Here is a 26375-nt window from a genome sequence, read left to right as displayed (position 1 = left end):
GTTTCTATTGAAAATCTGGACTTACTGTTCTATTTAGGACAACAACTGAGCTCCCATGTTCTAGAAGCAGTTGTAAACAGCTCGTTTGTCTGTATTGGATTGCTGTGTGTATTGGAGTATCTGCCTGCAGGTAAAATTTCATATATTTAGAAAACAAATGTGATTATCATAATTGTGGTGTATATTGAGATTATTAGTTTGCCTTGGGTTTCTGTGTTACTGTCGCACTGACCAATACCACACATTTCATTTCATTAATTTTATATACCTGATCTATTTTTTCTGAAATCGTTAATCAACATAAATGAAAAGAATCTTTTAATTTTGAAAAAAAAGGATTGATATTAATAGGTCCATAATAATTAAAAGTGACATATTATTCAGTAAAGTTAAGATCTTGTATTTGACACGACAGCACTTTATTTTTGTGAAACATAATGAATCTGCGTAAAGCTAATTGTCAAATAAATGATTCATCAATTTCAGATAAAATTATCTGTTTTTACTTATAATTTTCTACCTGAATCCCCTGTAATTTTAGCATATTTGAAAATCAGCCGACAATTTTGAAATAATTATTTTGTGACTAAATTAAAATTAAAAAAAAAGTTTATTCAAATATGATAGAAATAAACTGGTAGAATATGACTTAAAATTAGTCGAGTATGGTTCAGACATTGAATACAGGTTAGTAACTGTTATAGTATAGATCAGTTGATGTAAGAAATAGTAAAGATTATTTAAGCTTGGCCGAATGCTAGTTTAACAAAGTGACAGATAACATGAAATATATTATCTTACAATGTTGTCAACAGCCTGTAAAGAAGCCCCATTTTCAATCAGCAATTCAGCACATTGTGTATGACCATATCTGACAGCCAGATGTAAAGGTGTTTCTTTCTGTATAAAAATAAAACTTACAGTTGAATTAGATATTTTTGCGAGAGATTTATTTTCGCTAATTTCTCGAAAAAGACAAAATCGTCAAAATATTTCCTCGCGTTAATTTGATATTTAAGGCGGGATCAGAATCATTTAAACATTGAACATTGCAACGTGGTTCGATTCAGCAACACGACGGGTGCCACATGTGGAGACGGATCTGCTTATCCTTCCGGAGCACCTGAGATCATCCCCAGTTTTTGGTGGGGTTCGTGTTGATTAGTCTTTAGTTTTCTATGTTGTGTCTTCTGTACTATTATTTGTCTGTTTGTCTTTTTATTTTTAGCCATCGCGCTGTCAGTTTATTTTCGATCTACGACTATTCCTCTGGTATCTTTCGTCCCTCTTTTACAACTATTCTATACTTTTATGGTATATAAAATATGGATTGCAATATTATGTTCATCGTTTTGATTCTTTTAGCAACTACAATGAATTATATGATCAATTTAGCTTATTAATGTCAAACCTACGCCGTGTCTTTTGTTAATTGAAATCAGACATTCTACATGTTCTAATCACGAAGGGTAAAACTTCATAGAATTACTTGACATTTTCAAATTATGTACTTGTTGACGCCACTATAATATTCGATTAAAACAGGAGATATGCGCGACAATTTTACGAACTTGTTAAAAGATATTGTTTGTAGTACTATAATAGTGTTTCTTATATTCCGTACTGCATTGCGCTTATATGATGTCGTATCTGCGTGCAGCAATAATTATATAACGGCGATAGATTTTGCATGGATTCCTAGAATATTCTATGGAAACTATATTCTTGACAAAAATAATGATTCTTACTCGATGGTTGGTTTTGTTTACACTTTCCTTATTCTTTCTCAACAATATTTGTAAACCATCAGCATGATCATAAATAGCAGCAGTATGTATTGGTTTATTACCCTAAAATACACATCACAAAATATTTCATATGATTTTTTAAAACAAACATTTGATTGAACAAAAATTGTACTAGATATCATGCTCTGAGGTATCCAATTCACAGATACGTCTATTGATTGCATTGTCATTTTTGCTGACATTTACAATGGATAATTATATAATCGATATTCCAACCACATCAGTTGGTCCGAGACCACAATTGTCGTCCCTTGATTTACGAATATAGTCCCTAGTGTTTACAGTGGGTTACTTGCCATTAATTTTTATACCCCTTCCAAATTTATTCCTCCATGTTTAATGCCTCAAATTGCAAGTAAAAGGGGGAAGGGGTGAAATTACACTGTAAAACAAATTGGGTCCAGAATTTTAAAGGATATTAGTTTGGTCCAGCTGAAAAAGGTTAAAAATTACGCTTCGGGAGCTGTCAAAAGATTTCAAGACGCCCCAAACATAGAATTGTCAATATTTTGAGTTAGAGCTGATGAAATTTTCTATAATTTTGATATAATTTGTCCCAAAAGTAGTACCACACACTGTAAAAATTTCTTTGAGAAAGCGCATGTGGGATTTTTTAAAATTTTCATTTATGTTCTAAAAGAAATGCACTACGAAATAATTGTGGTCTCAGACCTAAGAGGTGAAATCTGTAAATATAGAATCTGTACTTTGGCAACTTCCCTAAATGGTTTGATGGTGTCAATTTGTCAAATAGCATGAAACTAAAGGATTTAAACTTTTATTTTATAGAATTTCTGCAAAAATGACAAATTTTGGCATTTTATGGTCAAAATAGGCATTTTTTTTAGCTTTTTCAAAATAGATGCATAAATGGCATCCTGACTTTCTATCTGACAGCTTTTCATGTGTCAATATTTGTGTTTCTATGCCTTTATCTAGTTCTTTTACTTATTTATGAACTCTGAATCTACAGAAAAGAAGATTATCTCAATATGTGCAAAATGTGTTGTTTAAATGACCCTTGTCTAACGCCCTGTTTGGATGAAGTCAAAAGTGGGGAGCTCGGTACATAAAATTTGAAGTCCATAATAAAGACCTAACTAAATTTGTATCAAAAGCACTTTACAATGTCTATTGTACCTTTTCCATTTCACATATCTTTCTTTACTTCTGTAGGATAGCAAGTGGTTTAAATATAAATAAAGGCAACAGTAAATATAAGCCTGTTGAGAATAAATTGCATGCAATATAAAAAAGAAGATGTGGTATGATTGCAAATGAGACAACTATCCACAAAAGACCAAAATGACACAAACATTAACAACTATCGGTAACCGTACGGCCTTCAACAGTGAGCAAAGCCCATACGGCAGAGTCAGCTATAATAGGCCCAGATAAGACAATGTAAAACAATTCAAACGAGAAAACTAACGGCCTTATTTATGTAAATCAATAAACGAAAAACAAATATGTAACACATAATCAAACGACAACCACTGAATTACAGGCTCCTGACTTGGGACAGGCACCTACATAAATAATGTGGCGGGGTTAAACATGTTAACAGGATCCCAACCCTCCCCTAACCTGGGACAGTGGTATAACAGTACAACATAAGAACGAACTATAAAAATCGGTTGAAAAAGGCTTAACTGATCAGATGGACAAAAATACAAGTGGACGTGGCCGTGTACTTATACATCCCGACACAAAAAGACACAATGATTAGATCTGAGAGTACTCGCAGTTATCTGACAGCTAAAGTTTTTCCCTAAAAAGGCAAAAAATCTTTGTATCAGACCATACTATCTGTAAGAAAAGTCAATTGCAACAGTCTTTTTGTGCTCAGATTTGTTGTATCATGTCACATGAGTATAGAAATGATAAAAAAGACAAAAATTTTGATTTCTTATAGCCTCAATATGCATTTTCTAGTGTAAATATGAGGCACAGCCTAAATTGACACTAAATTTTGTCCAGTCTTACTTGGCCTTAGACCCTTTTAAACTAATATGATATGTTATTTGTAACTTTTCTTTCCATTTTAAGTACATTCAATACATATGTAAGGATGATTTATAACCAAAAAGCTTCACAAATTTAAAATTGCTGGAAAATATTACATCTTCATGTAAGGCCCTCCTTCATTGAAAAACCTTAATTTTTAGGTGCAGGCTCATATTAATTTGACTTTTGAATAATTATGCTAAGTCTGATAAATCTAATGAGTACTCTATTACTTTAAGTACATAATAGGTTATATATTAAGGCATTTAAAAAGTATTTGTTTGCAGTATTTTAATTTTTAAAGCCCCAAATGTTGATAGTTGAAATTTTTCAATTTGAACATCGAAATTTAGCATACAAAGATGAGTATAGAACTTAACTTATTGTCTATAATATACATCATATTGTCATGAAACTTTGAAACAGTGTTATAATTTATTAAGCTTTGGTCATACCAAGTTTTTTTTAAGATTGGTCAACTCTCTCTATCCTATTAGGTGAAATCTGTAGATATAGAATCTGTACTTTGGCAACTTCCCTAAATGTTTTGATGGTGTCAATTTGTCAAATAGCATGAAACTAAAGGATTTAAACTTTTATTTTATAGAATTTCTGCAAAAATGACCAATTTTGGCATTTTATGGTCAAAATAGGCATTTTATAGCTTTTTCAAAATAGATGCATAAATGACATCCTGACTTTCTATCTGACAGCTTTTCATGTGTCAATATTTGTGTTTCTATGCCTTTATCTAGTTCTTTTACTTATTTATGAACTCTGAATCTACAGAAAAGAAGATTATCTCAGACAATATGTGCAAAATGTGTTGTATAAATGACCCTTGTCTAACGCCCTGTTTGGATGAAGTCAAAAGTGGGGAGCTTGGTACATAAAATTTGAAGTCCATAATAAAGACCTAACTAAATTTGTATCAAAAGCACTTTACAATGTCTATTGTACCTTTTCCATTTCACATATCTTTCTTTTCTTCTGTAGGATAGCAAGTGGTTTAAATATAAATAAAGGCAACAGTAAATATAAGCCTGTTGAGAATAAATTGCATGCAATATAAAAAAGAAGATGTGGTATGATTGCAAATGAGACAACTATCCACAAAAGACCAAAATGACACAAACATTAACAACTATCGGTAACCGTACGGCCTTCAACAGTGAGCAAAGCCCATACGGCAGAGTCAGCTATAATAGGCCCAGATAAGACAATGTAAAACAATTCAAACGAGAAAACTAACGGCCTTATTTATGTAAAACAATGAACGAAAACAAATATGTAACACATAAACAAACGACAACCACTGAATTACAGGCTCCTGACTTGGGACAGGCACATACATAAATAATGTGGCGGGGTTAAACATGTTAACAGGATCCCAACCCTCCCCTAACCTGGGACAGTGGTATAACAGTACAACATAAGAACGACCTATAAAAATCGGTTGAAAAAGGCTTAACTGATCAGATGGACAAAAATACAAGTGGACGTGGCCGTGTACTTATACATCCCGACACAAAAAGACACAATGATTAGATCTGAGAGTACTCGCAGTTATCTGACAGCTAAAGTTTTTCCCTAAAAAGGCAAAAAATCTTTGTATCAGACCATACTATCTGTAAGAAAAGTCAATTGCAACAGTCTTTTTGTGCTCAGATTTGTTGTATCATGTCACCTGAGTATAGAAATGATAAAAAAGACAAAAATTTTGATTTCTTATAGCCTCAATATGCATTTTTTAGTGTAAATATGAAATCTGTAGATATAGAATCTGTACTTTGGCAACTTCCCTAAATGTTTTGATGGTGTCAATTTGTCAAATAGCATGAAACTAAAGGATTAAAACTTTTATTTTATAGAATTTCTGCAAAAATGACCAATTTTGGCATTTTATGGTCAAAATAGGCATTTTATAGCTTTTTCAAAATAGATGCATAAATGGCATCCTGACTTTCTATCTGACAGCTTTTCATGTGTCAATATTTGTGTTTCTATGCCTTTATCTAGTTCTTTTACTTATTTATGAACTCTGAATCTACAGAAAAGAAGATTATCTCAGACAATATGTGCAAAATGTGTTGTATAAATGACCCTTATCTAACGCCCTGTTTGGATGAAGTCAAAAGTGGGGAGCTTGGTACATAAAATTTGAAGTCCATAATAAAGACCTAACTAAATTTGTATCAAAAGCACTTTACAATGTCTATTGTACCTTTTCCATTTCACATAATATCTTTCTTTTTTTCTGTAGGATAGCAAGTGGTTTAAATATAAGCCTGTTGAGAATAAATTGCATTCAATATAAAAAAGAAGATGAGGTAAGATTGCCAATGAGACAACTATCCACAAAAGACCAAAATGACACAGACATGAACAACTATAGGTACCCGTACAGCCTTCAACAATGAGCAAAGCCCATACCGCAGAGTCAGCTATAATAGGCCCCGATAAGACAATGTAAAACAATTCAAACGAGAAAACTAACGGCCTTATTTATGTAAAATAATTAACGAAAAACAAATATGTGTAAACACATAAACAAACGACAACCACTGAATTACAGGCTTCTGACTTGGGACAGGCACATACATAATTAATGTGGCGGGGTTAAACATGTTAGCGGGATCCCAAACCTCCCCCTAACATGGGACAGTGGTATAACAGTACAACATAAGAACGACCTATAAAAATCGGTTGAAAAAGGCTTAACTGATCAGATGGACAAAAATACAAGTGGACGTGGCCGTGTACTTATACATCCCGAAACAAAAAGACACAATGATTAGATCTGAGAGTACTCGCAGTTATCTGACAGCTAAAGTTTTTCCCTAAAAAGGCAAAAAATCTTTGTATCAGACCATACTATCTGTAAGAAAAGTCAATTGCAACAGTCTTTTTGTGCTCAGATTTGTTGTATCATGTCACATGAGTATAGAAATGATAAAAAAGACAAAAATTTTGATTTCTTATAGCCTCAATATGCATTTTTTAGTGTAAATATGAAATCTGTAGATATAGAATCTGTACTTTGGCAACTTCCCTAAATGTTTTGATGGTGTCAATTTGTCAAATAGCATGAAACTAAAGGATTAAAACTTTTATTTTATAGAATTTCTGCAAAAATGACCAATTTTGGCATTTTATGGTCAAAATAGGCATTTTATAGCTTTTTCAAAATAGATGCATAAATGGCATCCTGACTTTCTATCTGACAGCTTTTCATGTGTCAATATTTGTGTTTCTATGCCTTTATCTAGTTCTTTTACTTATTTATGAACTCTGAATCTACAGAAAAGAAGATTATCTCAGACAATATGTGCAAAATGTGTTGTATAAATGACCCTTATCTAACGCCCTGTTTGGATGAAGTCAAAAGTGGGGAGCTTGGTACATAAAATTTGAAGTCCATAATAAAGACCTAACTAAATTTGTATCAAAAGCACTTTACAATGTCTATTGTACCTTTTCCATTTCACATAATATCTTTCTTTTTTTCTGTAGGATAGCAAGTGGTTTAAATATAAGCCTGTTGAGAATAAATTGCATTCAATATAAAAAAGAAGATGAGGTAAGATTGCCAATGAGACAACTATCCACAAAAGACCAAAATGACACAGACATGAACAACTATAGGTACCCGTACAGCCTTCAACAATGAGCAAAGCCCATACCGCAGAGTCAGCTATAATAGGCCCCGATAAGACAATGTAAAACAATTCAAACGAGAAAACTAACGGCCTTATTTATGTAAAATAATTAACGAAAAACAAATATGTGTAAACACATAAACAAACGACAACCACTGAATTACAGGCTTCTGACTTGGGACAGGCACATACATAATTAATGTGGCGGGGTTAAACATGTTAGCGGGATCCCAAACCTCCCCCTAACATGGGACAGTGGTATAACAGTACAACATAAGAACGACCTATAAAAATCGGTTGAAAAAGGCTTAACTGATCAGATGGACAAAAATACAAGTGGACGTGGCCGTGTACTTATACATCCCGACACAAAAAGACACAATGATTAGATCTGAGAGTACTCGCAGTTATCTGACAGCTAAAGTTTTTCCCTAAAAAGGCAAAAAATCTTTGTATCAGACCATACTATCTGTAAGAAAAGTCAATTGCAACAGTCTTTTTGTGCTCAGATTTGTTGTATCATGTCACATGAGTATAGAAATGATAAAAAAGACAAAAATTTTGATTTCTTATAGCCTCAATATGCATTTTCTAGTGTAAATATGAGGCACAGCCTAAATTGACACTAAATTTTGTCCAGTCTTACTTGGCCTTAGACCCTTTTAAACTAATATGATATGTTATTTGTAACTTTTCTTTCCATTTTAAGTACATTCAATACATATGTAAGGATGATTTATAACCAAAAAGCTTCACAAATTTAAAATTGCTGGAAAATATTACATCTTCATGTAAGGCCCTCCTTCATTGAAAAACCTTAATTTTTAGGTGCAGGCTCATATTAATTTGACTTTTGAATAATTATGCTAAGTCTGATAAATCTAATGAGTACTCTATTACTTTAAGTACATAATAGGTTATATATTAAGGCATTTAAAAAGTATTTGTTTGCAGTATTTTAATTTTTAAAGCCCCAAATGTTGATAGTTGAAATTTTTCAATTTTAACATAAAAATTTAACACGCAAAGATGAGTATAGAACTTAACTTATTGTCTATAATGTACATCCTATTGTCATGAAACTTTGCAAACAGTGTTATAATTTATTAAGCTTTGATGATACCAAGTTTTGTTAAGATTGGTCAACTCTTTCTATCCTATTAGGTGAAATCTGTAAATATAGAATCTGTACTTTGGCAACTTCCAAAAATGATTTGATGGTGTCAATTTGTCAAATAGCATGAAACTAAAGGATTTAAACTTTTATTTTATAGAATTTCTGCAAAAATGACCAATTTTGGCATTTTATGGTCAAAATAGGCATTTTATAGCTTTTTCAAAATTAAGAGATGAATAAATGGCATCCTGACTTTCTATTTGTCAGGTTTTCATGTGTCAATATTTGTGTTTTATGCCTTTATTAAGTTCTTTTACTTATTTATGAACTCTGAATCTACAGAAAAGAAAATTATCTCAGACAATATGTGCAAAATGTGTTGTATAAATGTCCCTTGTCTTAAACGCGCTGTTTGGATGAAGTCAAAATGGGGAGCTTGTTACATAAAATTTGAAGTCCATAATAAAGACCTCACTAAATTTGTATCAAAAGCACTTTACAATGTCTATTGTACCTTTTCCATTTCACATAATATCTTTCTTTTCTTCTGTAGGATAGCAAGTGGTTTAAATATAAATAAAGGCAACAGTAAATATAAGCCTGTTGAGAATAAATTGCATGCAAGTTTTTCCCTAGAAAGGCAATAATTTGATCATTCTTTATAGATTAACATAATAACTCTAAATATCCTCACAACAATGATAAATCTGCAAATCAGTTAGGTGATTATTTTAATGAATCTACATAATTCTAATTTTTTATACTCACGATTCTGTCTTTACAGTTTGTCAAAGCTCCAAGAAAAATTAACTTATCAACACTTTCCGTTTTGTGGTATCTTATGGCAATGTGCAAGGGGGTCTCCTTCTAAAAGTGTACATTGAAATTACATTTTTGTTTTATATACATAGGCATTTTTACATAATCTGGACATTATCTAATTTTCATAGTAATCTCATTTATTCCAAGTTCTTACAATTTATTGCCACACATACACAATACTTGGCATGCTATGTCGGTGTATACTTACTGTTCTATGGTGTTTGTGGTTAAGTATATCTTTCTTAAGTGAGACTAAATAATCTATTTCTGACAATTCTCCATTCTTGATAGCTGCTACAAGTTTTTTTCTAATAGTTGCATCAGTAGGAAAAGCAGACTTTCTTTCTGCCATCCTCTTTACCTGAAATAAATAATTGTCTTTGCGTTTATCCATTCTTAGATAACTTCATTCCCGAATCATGAAGTTTGTCAAAATTCTTTTTATCTTTTTTAAATATGTCTTGATCTTGAATCGATATTAAACATCTAATTGTGGTACTTTGAGGGTAATTGTATTGATAGGTACAGAACATAAGCTTAAAAGCTTAAAATACACAGTAATCAGCGACACAGAGAGCCATGTTAAACATAAAAAGGTACACAGAACTAAATCCTCCTATATTGTGTAATTTATTTTAATTTTTTTTTTACTTTTTGTAAAGTCAGTGATAAGTTTATGGTGACGAAACACGGGTCTAAATTTTAAACCTAGTATCTATGATGAGTTTATTTACTGTATTGCTAGTTCAAAACCAAGAACAAATTATAAACGTCATGTGTCTAAGACTAGCATATTACTTTTTGTATCTTAGAATATAATAAATAAAGGCAACAGTAGTATACCGCTGTTCAAACTCATAAATCCATGGACAAAAAAACAAAATCGGGGTAACAAACTAAAACTGAGGGAAACGCATTAAATATAAGAGGAGAACAACGACACAACACTACAATGTAACACACACAGAAACGGACCAAGCATCAGCAATATAAAAACTATATTTTGCTTATGGAATGATTGTTATGTGTACACTTCTGTCTATCAGGGTTACTCTGACATTGATTTTTATTTTTACGATTGATAGCTATCATAGGCATGTTTTGCTTCTGTTTTCAGAAACAGAGGTAAAAAGGTATATATATATTACGTATGGAATGAGGTTTACATGTATGCCAGAAAAGTTCATATGACCATGGCCTCATTTTCTTTGATCATTAATAATATTTGAACCTTGCACTGAAAGACCATCAACATGAAATTCAATGACTATCAGTAAAACAGCCAAGACATTTTAGGATGCGCTCTCTTGTTTATAATTTGAAAGGTTTTAGTTACCTCTAGGTCATATAGTTCCTAACGTCTTACGGTATTCATACATCCCTGGCTTTCAAATGTTTTGGTTTCAGCGATCCTGATAAAAAGTAAAATATAAATTGAATTTGATATAGATGTATAGATAATGTTATGGTTTGGAGATTATGATAACTCACTGGGCTCTAATAAACAGATTTGTTTTTTAAATGTTGTATTGCTCATGGCAAGTTCACATTTGATGATAATTATCATCCGTTGTGGTCGCAAGATAAAAGTATTACAAAAATACTACAAGTGATTATAAGAGATGAAACTGAACTAGAGGCTCTCAAGAGCCTGTGTCGCTCACCTTGTTCTATGTGCATATCAAATAATGGACACAGATAAATTCATGACAAAATTGTGTTTTGGTGATCATTATGTGTTAGTAGATCTTACTTTACTGGACATTCTTCTTGCTACAATTATCTTTATCTATAATGAACTTGGCCCAGTAAATACAGTGGAAAATATATACTAAAAATTTACAAAAATTTACAAAAAATTATGAAAATTGTTGAAAAATTACTATAAGGGGAAATAACTCCTTAAGGGGTAAACTAACAATTTTGGTCATGTTGACTTATTTGTAGATTTTACCTTGCTGAACATTATTGTTGTTTTCAGTTTATCTCTATCAATTAAAATATTCAAGATAATAACCAAAAACTGCAAAATTTCCTCAAAATTACTAATTTTGGGGCAGCAACCCAACAACAGGTTGTCTGTTTTGTCTGAAAATTTCAGAGCAGATAGATCTTGACCTGATAAACATGTATCCCCTGTCAGATTTGCTCTAAATGCTTTGGTTTCAGAGATATTAGCCAAAATCTACATTTCGCCCCTATGTACTATTTTTAGTCATGGCGGCCATCTTGGTTGGTTGGCAGGGTCACGCCACACATTTTTAAAACTAGATACCCAAATGATGATTGTGGTCAAGTTTAGTTAATTTGGCCCAGTAGTTTCAGAGGAGAAGATTTTTCAAAAGAATACTAAAATTTTAGAAAAATGGTTAAAAATTTACTATAAAGGGCAATAACTCCTTAAAGGGTCAACTGACAATTTTGGTCATGTTGACTTATTTGTAAATCTTACTTTGCTGAACATTATTGCTGTTTACAGTTTATCTCTATCTATAATAATATTCAAGATAATAAGCAAAAACTGCAAAATTTCCTTAAAATTATCAATTAAGGGGTAGCAACCCAACAACGGGTTGTAAGATTTGTCTGAAAATTTCAGGGCAGATAGATCTTGACCTGATAAACATGTTTCCCCTGTCAGATTTGCTCTAAATGCTTTGGTTTCAGAGATATAAGCCAACAATCTACATTTAGCCCATATGTACTATTTTTAGTCATGGCGGCCATCTTGGTTGGTTGGCAGGGTCACGCCACACATTTTTAAAACTAGATACCCAAATGATGATTGGGGTCAAGTTTAGTTAATTTGGCCCAGTAGTTTCAGAGGAGAAGATTTTTCAAAAGAATACTAAAATTTTAGAAAAATGGTTAAAAATTTACTATAAAGGGCAATAACTCCTTAAAGGGTCAACTGACAATTTTGGTCATTTTTACTTATTTGTAGATCTTACTTTGCTGAACATTATTGCTGTTTACAGTTTATCTCTATCTATAATAATATTCAAGATAATAAGCAAAAACTGCAAAATTTCCTTAAAATTATCAATTTAGGGGCAGCAACCCAACAACGGGTTGTAAGATTTGTCTGAAAATTTCAGGGCAGATAAATCTCGACCAAATAGATTATGTTACTCCATGTCAGATTTGCTCTAAATGCTTTGGTTTTAAAGTTATAAGCCAAAATCTACATTTTACCCCTATGTTCTATTTTTAGCCATAGCGGCCATCTTGGTTGGTTGGCAGGGTCACGCCACACAATTTTTAAACTAGATACCCCAATGATAATTGTGGCCAAGTTTGGATTATTGGATTAATTTGGCCCAGTTGTTTCAGAGAAGAAGGTTTTTGTAAAAGATAACTAAGATTGAAGAAAAATGTTTGAAAATTGACTATAAAGGGCATTAACTCCTAAAGGTGTCAACTGACCATTTCGGTCATGTTGAATTATTTGTAAATTTTACTTTGCTGAACATTATTGCTGTTTAAAGTTTATCTCTATATATAATATAATATATATTTCACCCCGTCAGATTTGCTCTGAATGCTTTGGTTTTCGAGTTATAAGCCAAAAACTGCATTTTACCCCTATGTTCTATTTTTAGCCATGGCGGCCATCTTTGTTGATTGGCCGGGTTACAGGACACATTTTTCAAACTAGATACCCCAATGATAGATGTGGCCAAGTGTGGTTTAATTTAGCTCAGTAGTTTCAGAGGAGAAGACTTTTGTAAAAGTTAACGACGATGGACGACGACGACGGACGCCGGACGACGGACGACGGACGCAAAGTAATGGGAAAAGCTCACTTGTCAACCGTTGGAACGAATGGAAATAACTGTCATATTCCTGACTTGGTGCAGGCTTTTCCCCAAGAAAATACTGTGTAAATATTTGAGGTTTGTTGCAATCTCATCTCTATTCAGGTAACACAGTTTATATAATTTGTTATAATATACTTGCATGTGGATTCTTCTGTTTTAGATGATTATTTTTAGCTTTTTATTTTGTGTTGTTTTAGATTTATTTCAGCAGTGACTTAAATTGTTCAATGCTTGCAAAGGACAAATTAACCTAGATACGTACCTTTAAAGAACTTTCATAAAAGCAACAAAACAAACCTTTTTATGTTTTAGAGTATCTGAAGGATGTTTTATAAATAAAAAGATGTGATATGAGTGCCAATGAGACAACTATCCATCCAAGTTATAATGTGTAAAAAGTAAACAATTAAAAGCCAAAGTACAGCCATCATCACGAAGTCTTGGTTCACAACAAACAGCAAGCAAAGAGCCCCAAAATGACTACAATTCAAACAGGAAAATCAACGGTCTGATCTATTTAAAAACGAGAAACGAGAAACAATTATGAACCACAAAAACAAACGATAAACACTGAACAACAGACTCCTGACTTAGGACAGGTGCATAACAACGCAGCGGGTTTACACGTTTTTACAGGCGTTTTTGTCTTTTTCCTGTTTATATTTCGTTCTGTTTTGTCTTGGTTCTTTTTATATTCCTTTCTGTTCAATGCGGAAAACATAATTTCAACATGTATATACTAGTATAGTTATGTTTATATAAGTTAGAGGAGTAAATACTATGATCAATGAATGACATAGTTTTGCAGTATAAATTCTTAAATTTGATGTAGAGAAGTCATCTGTTTATGTAGTTCATACGTGTTTCTTGTTACTCGTTTTTATATAGATTATACTTTTGGTTTTCCCATTTGAATGGTTTTACATTAGTTATTTTTGGTCCCTTTACAGCTTGCTGTTCGGTGTGAGCCAAGGCTCCGTGTTGAAGGCCGTACCTTGACCTATACTGGTTTACTTTTATTAATTGTGGCACTCATACCACATCTTCCTATATCTATTAAATGAGGCATTGTGTCGCATATACAATTAACAAGTATTTAAAAACGACCCCTTTAGAAATATAAAGCATCAAATGAACTGCAATCGGAATAATTTGTGAACATATAACAAAAATGAAGATCTTGAATGAAAACCAATGAAACAACGACCATTTAATAAAAAAAATGACCTTCATGTTAGCATCATGTCGTCTTGTGGCCTTCAACCATGCGATAAACTCATACTGCATATTACGGAATAAAAGGCCCCAAAATGACAAAATGTAAACCAATTCAAACACGAAAACCAACAACAGATTCATATAAAAAATACTATGTAACAAAAAACATATATGATATTTATAATTATATTTAAATTACAATATCATAATAAGTTTTTTTTAAATTTATCATATTTTATTGAAATCTGTACATTTGTTAGTTAAAAAAACATCCCGGCCTCGTTAACATTAGTAAATAACATATTTTTATCATATTAAGTTTTATATTTATATATTTATTTCTACTCATATCGTTGGACCGTTTTACATATACCATTTTTGTATCAACCTCAATGTAAATAAATCTGATAACGAATAAAATAAACATACTTGCATTCTGTTCTTCGACAAATGTCTGCTGACGCCATTTTATCTAACTATATTCAACATATAATATATATCATTTGTTCTAAAATTATTACAATCATTTAATCTAAGATGTGACTTCCGTAGGAATTGTTACACAAAATATAAAAATTACAATATATGAAGCATCCGTCCTTAAAAATCGATATACTACTATAAGTAACAAAACTGATAATATCACTGTACTTGCCCGATAAAACTGAGTAATTTAAGTGGTGCGGAAAAAGTTATAAAATCTCGGTTTTATAGTTTTAATTTTTAGTGAATGAATATGATGGAATATATGTACGTTTGAAAAATGAAAAGGTAAACATTATTCAATTATTTATCAAGTCTTGAAATATTCAGGAATTGTTACTTTAAATTAACCCATATTCAACGGTTAACTGTTTACATGTACATATCTTTGATAATTATCTATTATGAATTTAAAATAGTGTCAAATGTTCGACCCGACAATGATGATTTCAAATCAATTATAATTTTGATGAATTTAGATTACGAATGAAATTTCTCATTTGCATTTAGTCCTTAGAACAGATCCTGTTGACGCCATTCAGTCAATTGCTTATTCAGCAGGAATACATGGTGAGCAAAACTATAAAACTATAACTACGGTCCTTTTTGGTCATCCTTGGTTTTTCAAATTATCGACTTTGAGCGTTCTTTGTGTAGGTAAATCAAGTTGTGCGCTTCAGACGCATTAAAATTAGAACGCAGTGTTTTAATTTTTTTAAATACATGTACTGACATTTCTAAATCTGATCGCGATCAACTTTATGACGTCACGAACTGAGACTGATCACAAGGAATGAAAACGTAAGCGAATTTTAAATAGTGTTTTTTTTATTTATATATAGTATATGAACGGGCATTTGCTTACATTTTCATTTTGATTTTATTTATTATATGCATAAATATTTTTAAAATCAATTGTGAAAGTGACTTTAATTATAGGTATATAGTTTTCATGCATTTTCTATTTTTATATATAATATGACTTTTTAGGAATATAACAACAAATTATTCTGTTGTGTAGTGTCTGGATGGCCCAATTTTTAGGAATTTTAAAACACTTGATAATTCTAATCGCTCGTATTTTATTTCATAATTAGTTTTTTCCACGTCACACTAACAGTGTGTCGGTGTTTTGTGTAAAGTCCTTCTTAAATATTAGAATAATGCAAAGCTCTAGCCTAACGAAATCTCATACAAACAGACGGACGATAGCTTATAGCTGTTAAAATCTTCGTAATTTGGTCCTTGTGGATAGTTGTCTCATTGGCATGCATACCACATCGCTATTTTTTCTTGTGTCATGCATCCAATTCGAAACTATGTATTTTTTGCACAAGTTCATGCTTTTCTTAGACACGTAATGACGTGTTCATGTTAAATCCGTTAGATGTATAATGACTGGAAAGGTATTGGTTGAGAACCTAATCTTTTTTATTCGTTGAACTATCTTTCAGTTCCTTTTAGTACTCTTTAATCGGTAACTTGTGTCTTTTGTCTTTATGTTCGTAGTTCATATGCAACTGATTCTATAGTATTTTTCTTATATTGCGTTGTCACACTAATGTTAAGAGAGGGTTGAACGTTTATAAACCGGTTAACCCCTGTCAAAATCCATTGGTGCCTGTTCCAGGTCTACCATATATTATTTTTACGTTTTGTGTTTTTGTTGTACATAAGTCGAGTGGTTGTTTTATTTCCCATTCACAGTGTGTCATGTTTGAATTATTTTTTTTGCTTCACTATATTGGTATTGGTAATTTTTTATTTCCTATATTTGCTTAAATCTGCTTCATTTTGACTCTCTTGGACATTTGCCTCATTGACAATTACATGAATTATACATCACCTCTCCTAGTATATTTTGCAATAACAAAATATTTTGTATGGCATTTATAAGGTGTCAGTGAAAATCTTTTAATGGGAAAGCATCGGCTGGTAATTGTAAATCGGTTGTCTTGGCACAATTAATACTGATCTTATCTTACAGTACAATCTGTGAGATACTCTCAAAAATGGTCACCATCTGATATGTTCAACATCAAATGGTGACCATTTATTGGGGGTCATAAAACCTGGGTGCTGGCAATTTTTTTACGTCATAACCATGGACTGGTGGTCAATCTATTTAAGTTACATTGGAGAGATTCACTGACCTGGATAAATATTGTACATATCTATAAATTGTGACATTATAATGGATTATTAAATTGAATCATTTTTCTTCTGTATATTTATTTATCATCATTTGTAATCAATGGTGTTCTGTTTTTAAACTAATTATAAGTTTTTCTCCCCCTTGTTCAATAATTTAATGATGTTTGTCCTATTGATAATGTACAACTTGAGATAATTGAATTATTTATAAAATCTATTTTTTTTTATTGACCTGGATTATACATCATTGACCTATAATGGTTTACTTTTTATAAATTGTTATTTGGACGGAGAGTTTTCTCACTGGCACTCACACCACATCTTCCTATATCTATTAGAACTAAGGACATTTTGTTCCATTCATTTATTTCTGATCAACGACCTGTTATTTCTGTGTCTTATTTTGTTGGTTTTAGTCTCTTTGGTTTTTGGGGTGTTTTTGGGTCACAAACTAATTGTGATTATATGACACTTTATAAAGTAATTACATTTTCTGTAATAAATATTTTGAAACGCCAATAGAGAAAGAATGAATAGCCTAAATTTTATTTAAATAACGTTCTAAAGATAATCTTCATCATTTGTTAATCAATGTCGAATGGATATCAGTATCTCTTTAACAATTTTGATTAACCTGGATTATACATCAACATGATCAAGCAATTGTATTGAAATTATTTAATACTATGTAATTGTTTATATTTTCTAATAGAACATACTTGTGCAAGTTATAAAATACAAAAATCTTAAGACTGATATTTTAAAATATAAATCCTTAACTTGAATAAGCATTTATACTATCAAAACTTCTGGACTCGCATGGCACATATTCTTGGTATACATATGCCCAGAATTTTCCACCCATTTCAACCTTTTAGAAAAGATTAATATTTGTAGGGATTTGATTGAGTAAAATCCCTTGGTTTAAAAGATAACATTTTTTTTTAAATATATAGATAAAAAGTTACGATGAAATCATAAACTGTTACTTTATAAAGTTAAAAACTTAGATTGAACAGAGAATTATATTTAGCAATGACTTTTTTACAAGAAAATACTTCACTTAGTCGAAAATTCGTCACACTAATTTAGAAATAAATAAGGTCGCTATTATACAATTCCTAGAAAAGATAGAATATGTAAAATGTAACACGTGCTGGATGTTGAAAAACACTTCCTCCCTGACAGTGAAATTAACAAAAACAATAAGAGATAATCTATTTGAAAATTGTTTATCCTCTATAACTATGTCTTTTACCCAAGAACGAAAAGTACAAGAAATGCTACATCCCTCTTTCGTGGAACATGTTAAAAAGATCTTAAAATATTATGATGTGTTTATTTTTTAAAGAACTGTTATTTCTTTACGTTAATTTGTTTGTTTAAAGTTTCTTATTACTGTTTTTTTTGTGTCACAAACTAGTTATGTTCATATGACATTTAATAAAGATATTATTTAATTTTGGTGTAATGAATATTTAAAACGTCAATAGAGAAAGCATGAAATTAATTGTCTTAATTTTATTTAGATGCAATCCTAAAAATAATCGTCATCATTTATTAATCAATGTTGAATGGATATCAGTATCTCTTTAAAATCTGGGGATGACCTAGACAATTTTACACTCCTACAGTAATTAAGCCTACTTGGTTATGAGCGGTTTTAAGATAGATGGATAAGAAATGGGGTTAACAGATGATGATGATAATGTAAACAATAACACATTTTGAAATAGACAGGAAATGTATTTAGATAAAAAAATAACTTACTCCTCGGGGAAATAAATCTCCACCAGCAGTGGCATCGACCCAGTGGTTGTAAATAAACTCATCATAGATACCAGGACTAAATTTAGTATATACGCCAGACGAGCGTGTCGTCTACAAAAGACTCATCAAAGACTCATAATTGATAGTCATGTCAACACCGAAGTGCTGACTACTGGGCTGGTGATACCCTCGCCGACGAAACGTCCACCAGCATCGACGAGTAAAATATTTTCTTTAGGTGTAATTGGACCAAATCTTATTATGATTTTGACAGTTGAAGGAAATTAACCCTGCATTTCATTGTCGAAAAAATCGCTGAGTCATAAACATGTAAAAGCATCATTCTTTTTTTTCATTTACTGTTTCTATGAAATATTTTGGAAACTTCAGTTGACATAGTCACTGAAGCTTGTTAACCGGGAAAACGTAAAAATTTGATTGGTTTACTTTCAGTGATGGTTATTATCTTATATGCAATGAAATGTTCGTGACATGAGGAGATATTTGACGCAAAGAAGGACCTTAATAATAATAGCAAAATATGAATCTGTTGTTTTATCCCATTGTTGAAGCATATGATAAAAGAGGGACGAAAGATACCAAAAGGACAGTCAAACTCATAAATCTAAAACAAACTGACAACGCCATGGCTAAAAATGAAAAAGACAAACAAACAACAGCACACACGACACAACATAGAAAACTAAAGAATAAACAACACGAACCCCACCAAAAAACTAGGGGTGATCTCAGGTGCTCCGGAAGGGTAAGCGGATCCTGCTTCACATGTGGCACCCGTCGTGTTGCTTATGTGATATCAAATCCGGTAAATGGTCTAATTCGGTATGTCACATTCATAAAAAGATCATAACATGTCATTTTTCATATCGCATGTATTATCAGCCCTCGATCCATGCAGCTCATGGGCTGATATTGAACCTAGGGCTGATAATACATGCGATATGAAAAATGCCATGTAATAATCTGATAGTATTTGTCCTTTCAATTGTCTCTGAATAGTGTAAGCACAACTCCTACTGCATTTATGTGTTCATATAGGTAGTCTAGATTAGCTAGAATGTTTAATTTAAGTTGAGTTATATAATACAATTAACATTACTTCACCTACGATCCAATTTTAATCACTCAGTGAATTTGTTATGAAAATTGGCATATTTACTTTTTAAACCAATTATGATATGTAACAGAGATATTTGGAATTGAAATTTTAGTTATCAACTAAAAATATCGGTTTATGAGACTACTTTTCTATGTATGTTGGCTTATGTTTTTGTTGCAGCTCATTTTTTGTGTTGTTCCGTCGTTTTCCTCTAATATTTCATGTATTTCCCTCGTTAAAGTTTGTAACCCGGATTTTTTTTCGATTAATCGATTTGTGGCTATTGAATAGCGGTATACTACTGTTGCCATTATGTTTAACGATTTACATTTTAAATCCCAATTAATTGATCAATAAAACGCATATAAAGCATGAAGATCCGAATGTTTGACCTAATGTATTTATGTTGATACAATGACAGAAATCCAGTAGATTTTTACTTCGACACTGAACATGAAAGTTTGAATGCATATTAAACCCAAATAATTGGAAAATTCTATAAGACAACCATGACCTTCTGTTATTAACTTTCAGACATACTACCAGCAAACAAAGTCCAGGAAAGGTATGTATGAATCAGTTTTATATCAATTTTATTGCATATTCATTTTTTACAAAAAACTTTTCCGAATGGTTCACTTCCTCAGGACAAAAAATAAAGGTATTCTTGACAATGTATTGGGCACTCGTATTTGATAAAAAATTGAAAAGTGCAGTCAATGTGAAGTTCTTATAATTTTTACATATTTGGTTTCAATTAAGAAATAATTCATGGAAGCCATAGATTTGTTAGAAATTTACCCATAGCCTGGGCCGTGATATTCGAATTTTATTCTGAGCGTTAGCGAGGGATAAAAGTAACGAATATCACTGCCCAGGCCATGTGTAAATTTCCAACAAATCTATGGCTTTCATGAATTATTTCAATTCTAATAGGACAAATATGGTAATTTAAAAACTAAAACGAGGGTGAAAATGCCGTGTGTGCTGCTGTTCCTTTTTACTCCACTTTCTAATAAATCTGTAGCTTGTATGAACTTTTTTCGTAAATAACTCTAAGAAAAAATGAACTTTATTCTTATAATTTTCAAACCGAACACGTGCCATTTTTAATCTGCATGTTTTTCTCGTAACCTACGGTCAAATCCAAAGATGACATTTAGTTACGAAGGAACCGCCATGTTGACTTGCTGAAATCAGTAAATATGGGAATAATGCATTTGGAATGGAAAATAGAACAACAATTACCTAAAAAAATTCATTTTAATTTCAATGGTTTACGTAACGGAAAATCCTTCAACTTTATTTATTAGATTTTAGTTTGGTTCAAAGAAATTTAACGATATATTTGGTTTACAGTTTGATTCAGAAGAAACATCGATATAGCTAGATAGTACAAATAATTATCTAATTATTTCCACAATTTGATATTGGTTTGTATTGTAACTTTCATTGTTGTTAATACAGTATTACAAATCTTGTCTTGAATCAATCCTAATTCTATCTTATTTTTGGGAAATATTTTTAGAAATTCAAATGTGACGTCACTTTGTGTGTTTTTAGAATTTAAAATGTGACGTCACTGTGTACGTCGAGGCTTTGGCTAACCCGGCTGTGTATTTTCACGTTAAGTTGTTTTATGTAATGTATCCATTTTCATGCCCCAGCTACAATAGTAGAGGGGCAATATGTTTTCTGGTCTGTGCCTCCGTTCGTCCGTCCGTCTGTTCGTCCGTCCGTCTGTGCGTCCGTTCGTCCGTCTGTGAGTCCGTTCGCTTCAGGTTGAAGTTTTTGTACTTGGGACACATTCTTGTTTATTTTGTAGTTAGTCACCACTTCAGTTTCATCATGTAGTCATTTTATAAAATTTACTGTTTGCAAAAGTATGACTTATTCAAAATAATAAGTATAATTTTATCTCAGGCAGAAAAACCCTAGCCGTATTGGGCACAACTTTTTGGAACTTTTGGTCCTCAGTGCTCTTCAACTTCATACTTGTTTTGGCTTTCGAACTTTTTTCATCTGAGCGTCACTGGTTATTCTTGTCGGGACGAAACGGACGTCTGGCGAATTAAATGTTAAACCTAGTACCTTTTGTTAATTATTATTTGTGTGTTTCTCTCTGTCCTATATGTTCTTCCATTTGTTCGTATTGTAGTCCTGTCATGTAATGTTGTCATTTAAATGTTATATTTAAAATTGCCATTAACGCTGGAGATTTGGCATGCCACACAACCAGGTTCAACCCACCATTTTTGTCTTAAAATGTCCTGTACCAAGTCAGGAATATGGCCATTGTTATATTATAGTTCGTTTCGTTGTGTTTATATTTTAATGTTGTGTTTCTGCTGTGCCGTTGTTCTCCCCTTATATTTGATGCGTTTTGTTTTGTAACCTGGATTTTTTTTGATTTTTTTTTTTTATCTCAATCGACTTATGACTTTCGAACAGCGGTATACTACTATTGCCTTTATTGAACTGTTGAATAGGAAATAAAAATTATTTCTTGATTTTGATAGAAATCATGAACCGCCATTGGATCAAGAAATACCAATGTTTCTTCTCTTCATCCGAAATAATGAAATGTTATTAGGGAAAAATATCTAAGTTTTGAGTGGCCTTTTCTCATATTTTTTTTATTTCAATGAAAATAATATTTGATCTTTTGGTTATACGGCCAATTAGTAGTGATAAAATTTAAACACTTATCGGGTGAAATATTGTTTATCACGTCTTAAATGTCGATAAACATCTACATGTATGTCGTGACCTGTTCCCGAATATGTATGTTTTGCCAAGTGTGAATTTGCATTGCTTCATGTCGTGTTTCGGTATTTATACATCCGATATTGATGCGTTTAATTATGATTTTTTGTGGGTTTGGTTGGATATAATGTTCTACCTAATCGTTTGTGGTTTGAAATCTGTATTTTCGGTCCGTTTCACATATGTCTTTTTATTCAGTATGATCGAGTTAATTTCCATTTCCCATAGATAAAGAATTGTGTTAGACAAACTGATAATATCTTAAGCACAGAATTAATTTAAAATAGCCTTTCACGACCGTCATAATCATGATACTTATTTGGACTAGTATGGTAAAAATAACTGTAAATTTATGAATCTCGTTCCATTTACTTGTATGAATTCAAATATAATTCTGAGCTTTACATGTTGTTATGTACTATTATATTATAAATTTAAGCGTTTATCTGTGTTTTTTGAGTTTGTTGTACTGTATTCTTGCCAAAAAGTGTTGTCATTTAAGCGGTACTTGTAAACATTGACATATATAGAGAGTTTTGGCTAGCCACAAAACCAGGTTCAACCCATCATTTCTTTCTTAAAATGTCCTGTACAAAGTCAGGTATATGACAGCTGTTATCAAATACTCCGTTTCTATGTATGGTGGCGTTTGTTTTCGTTGCACATCAGTGTTTCGTTGTTCCATTTTATTCTTCTTATAGTTGATGTGTTTCCCTCCGTTCTAGTTTGTAACCTGGTTTTGGTTTTTTCTCAATCGATTTAGTACTTTTGAACATCTTTATACTAATGATGCCATTATTTATACATTAACGACAATTGCAATTATTTTATAAGATAGACATTCTAGTTTTACTTATTTTCTCTCCTAACAAACGCAAAACTGTATTTCTAAAAGCTTTGCAGAATGATTAAGGATAAAATGTCGATGAATCCCGAACTAGAACAATTCGCATAATTCCGTTGTGCCATTCATTATAAAATGAAATGAAGTTAATATTCCGTAATTTGTATTAGCTCAACATTCGACGTAGAAGGGTTCGATTCGTCATAAAGGTCAATATGCCATATCCGTCGAATAGTCAAAAATTTTCACTATAATAACTCGACTAATTACTACGGTCATATGATGAAAGTGAGAGATTTAGAATGACTGGATTATTCTGGTGATGTGAGTTTAACCTGTTCTTGGCTGATCGATTATTGCTAACTGACAGCTAAAATAGAAACTCATAGCTAAGGTTGAATGTACTGTACAAGATAGTGTCATATTTCGCGCTGAATATACATGTACGTCACCATCTGTAATTAATAGAGAACATCCGATTTATTCTGATCTTTATCTGCACGTGAAGCTAACTTACCTTCAATGGTTATAATGGTCAAACAACGTATCGGGTTAAGTTGAAGTGCAGTGGTCCTTTTTGCTCAACTCCTGAATGATTACAGGGCATATGGAAAATTTTTGAAACAATCTTCGTACCTTGATCAGTTAAAATCTGCATTGACATTATATAACGAGTGGCAATACGTTCAGATGTTTTTTATTTATTGTTAGATTTACTTTTGTTCTGATGACATATTTTTTTGAATTAACTATTTTGTTAAATAACTCTTTTGCTGTTCGAAAATATCCTAGTTTAGTATAAGTACAAAACATATCAAACATAATAGAGTCCAGGGAGAAATACTAGTGATTACACGCCTGGAAAGGGCAGCTCAGAAACATCGATATTGTATTGTTAATGTAAATTTATAGTTATTATTCATGCTTGCTTGTAAAAATACCAACACAATAAACAGAGAAGAATGACCTAAATAAGAGTGATTAAAAGCTGACAAGGGTACTATTTTTTAATCAATCTATTGAACTGAGCGATTTGTGCAGGGGCAGATCCAGTATATTTGAAAGGGGGTGGCATTATTCCATATAACAGATTAAATGTCTCATAGAGAACAAGTCTACCAATTTTTAGACTATAATACGCTTAAAAAATCATAAAAATCGTTCAAAACAGGATTTAAAAAAATGACAATCAAAGTCGAAAACCGCTCTCTTTACACCCTGGATCCACTTCTGCGGAGGAACAGGTACCATGCGATAATTATGTTAATCCGATTGACAGGGGTCATTAATCATCATTTACCGAACTGTTACGAATGTATTTGATGTTACTATATCTAAAATGTCCGTTTGTTAGAGATTTCATGTTAATAAGACTATCAAGACTATTGATTTTTAATATTGTCTTTCATTTAGAGATAAAGTTATGGTTTGTCTATTAAACCGATAAAATGATGCTCTACATATCCTATTGACATAAGTGCATTCAAACATGAATCGGTTTTCGAGAGAAATAACATTACCCTGTTTACAGTAATACGTTTGACGATTGAAATGACCATCTTGTTTAATCGCACCAAAAGACTCAACAGCATTATGTATTTCAATACAATTTAAGATATTTTAATACACCATATTATATACTGTTAAGACGTGTCGTCTTATTAATATTAAATTGATATTCGTTTGTTTTATTTCTGACATTTCTTATTAACCTGTGATTAGCAATCAAGGATAATGAATTTTCCGAAAAGAAAACTGATAGCACTAAATTGCATACTGTAGAAATATTTGAAAAGCACTGCATTTACCGCAATAAATTGTTTAACTATTTCTGCTCAGCGGTCACGGGATAAAATAGAAAAGTATTCCCGAAGTAAAGTTTGATTTAAATATTTCCCGGTTATCAGTAGATATTTTGTTTTATTGACATTTCTTTTTACATTTAAAGATAAAGGTGGGAACTAGGGTTGTACGTGGACCTGATTGGAATCACAAATGTGAAGACAATGGAGAAGGTTTCTTAGGAACAATCGTTGGTATAAGTGATTCTGACAGGTGTATCCTGGTGATTTGGGACACTGGTAGAAGTGGTAGATACAGAGGTGGTCCAAATCAGTATGATCTTAGAGTATTTGATAATGCTCCCACAGGTCAGTATTGTAAAATTGAGAATGGAAATTGGGAATGTGTCAAAGAGACAACAACCCGACCATAGAAAAATCAACAACAGAAGGTCACCAACATATGTTTGTTTGCTTAATGGTGTTCATATTAGGGACCGGTCAATATTTATTAGGGGGTTGGGACCAGTGCAATTTTTATTTCTCCCTTTAAAAAAAGTTTCTGTCCTACCCTCTGAATATTCCAAAAAAAGTTTCTGTCCTACCCTCTGAATATTCCAAAAAAAGTTTCTGTCCTATATGCAATATCTACTAAATAAGTATATGTCCTACCTAATTCATGAATAAATCAAACAGACTTTAACTTTATTTTTATCAGATTAACACAGATCAAATATAGTAGTCTTGGAATTTGTCTGGAAATTTTAACTGATCTACTCCTTGAAGAAGGCAAATAAAGGACCGTTCAATATTTACCAGATGGATGGGCCGGTGCATTCTTAATATTGTTTCATTAAAAAAGTTAATGCCCATCCTTTTAAATTCTGACAAAAGTCCTTGCCCTTCTAAAACTATAAGACAATCAAAAATGATTTAGGTTCTTATTCTAATTTAAAGTTTTTAAATTTTTATGTCTTGAAATCAAAATATAGACTTTGGTGTTAA

This window comes from Mytilus galloprovincialis, chromosome 13 (genome assembly GCF_965363235.1).
Source record: "Mytilus galloprovincialis chromosome 13, xbMytGall1.hap1.1, whole genome shotgun sequence".
NCBI classification, from domain to species: Eukaryota; Metazoa; Mollusca; class Bivalvia; order Mytilida; family Mytilidae; genus Mytilus; species Mytilus galloprovincialis.
The sequence above is the reverse complement of the archived record's forward strand: the minus strand, read 5'-3'. Positions refer to the sequence as shown.